The sequence below is a fragment of the Echinops telfairi genome, unplaced genomic scaffold, assembly GCF_000313985.2.
Source record: "Echinops telfairi isolate 266 unplaced genomic scaffold, ASM31398v2 ScPeMD7_7475;HRSCAF=8513, whole genome shotgun sequence".
Lineage (NCBI taxonomy): Eukaryota > Metazoa > Chordata > Mammalia > Afrosoricida > Tenrecidae > Echinops > Echinops telfairi.
The window spans coordinates 31,910,883-31,912,155 of NW_022111379.1; the positions used below are offsets into that span (position 1 = coordinate 31,910,883).

Consider the following 1,273-nt stretch of genomic DNA (forward strand, 5'->3'; position numbering starts at 1 on the left):
TTTGGACACAGATTTTTAAAAGCTCCCCAGGGGATCCCTATGACCAGCAGGGTTTGATATGGACTGCTTTAAGAGCCTTCATAGTGATCCCATTTAATCCTGCTCAGAGCTCTTTAAGACAGGCTGGCAGGCTGGTGACAATGGTGATGTCTTATAACAAAGATAAAACGCCTCTTATGGTTAACAAGCTAAGGTCCTCAAAACAACAACAACAACAAAACCTAACATCTGGTGTTTCTGACGCACAGTGAGCCTGTAGGACACAGTGGACCTGCCCTCGTGGGTTTTGGAGACTAACTCTACAGGAGTAGAAAACCTAACTTTTCCACAGTGGAGCAGGAGATGGTTGAACATCTGACTTTGCGGTTAGCAGCCCAACTTGCAACCACTACCCGTCCGAAGGCTCCTCAGCTCAGGTAGAAAATCCCAACTTTCTAACCTCCAGCCCTGATTTCTTGCCTCTGCCCTACAGGGGCACGAATCAGAGGTGCGGGGAGGGGGACACACACCTAAGTTTCCAAGAACAAACAGGAGCAGCTCTGATACTGAAAGTTCTTTCTCACTTAAGCATGTAACAGGGGTGGGGTGACACCTGCAGCAGCACCCAGAAACCAGGCCAAATCGAGTGATGGGCAGTGGCTACTTGCTGACAAGAAGCCTAGCTGGGCCGGGGTGGGGCGCGACCTCCAGTTCTCCGGTGGTGCCTGGTTCTGCTTTCGTGGTCCGCTCTCCTGCGGCCTGCAGGGACCACGGCTGCCCAGGCACTGTCTGGGACAGGGCAGTGTCCTGGGCACCCCGGGCTGGTGCTAACGGACAGCCAGCACCTTGGGTGCGGCCACTCCCGCGATGAGCACAACGGGGGCCGTGGGGCCTGGCCCAACCTGGGCGTTGTCCTACCAGCGGGGAAGCAGGGGCACTGCCCACTGTGAGGGGCGTCACTACGCACCTCTGAGGGACGTCACTGCTGACACCTGGGGGGGCTTCAGGGGTTCCCAGTGGCGGGCAGTGGAGAGGCCACCGTCCACACCCCGCGCCAGTGGAAGTCCACTCTTCGGGGGTCTCCATTCTACCCAGCCTTGAAGATGCCCCGACGGCAGCCGTCGCCGGTACGTCCTGCGGGCACAGGCGCCCGCGGGGGCAAAGGAACCCTGCCCACTCCAAAGGCCTCCAGAAGGCAACCCTCCGAGGCAGCCCGCGGCGCGCAGCCCGGCTGTGACGGCACAGAGGGCGGCCACACCCAGGGGGAGAGGCCGGGTGGGGAGCGCAGGCCGCC

The 1,273-nt window shown here is 59.5% G+C and overlaps 1 long non-coding RNA gene across 1 annotated transcript in view; it reads right to left on the reverse strand.

Annotated features, from left to right (window-relative positions):
- The window catches only part of LOC123521199, a 12,231-nt gene extending 11,061 nt beyond the window's left edge, over positions 1 to 1,170 (reverse strand). The window contains exon 1 of the long non-coding RNA XR_006679669.1: positions 947 to 1,170. This is a non-coding gene — a long non-coding RNA (uncharacterized LOC123521199). The remainder of the gene's footprint in view (positions 1 to 946) is intronic.
- Between the last annotated feature and the right edge of the window lie 103 nt (positions 1,171 to 1,273).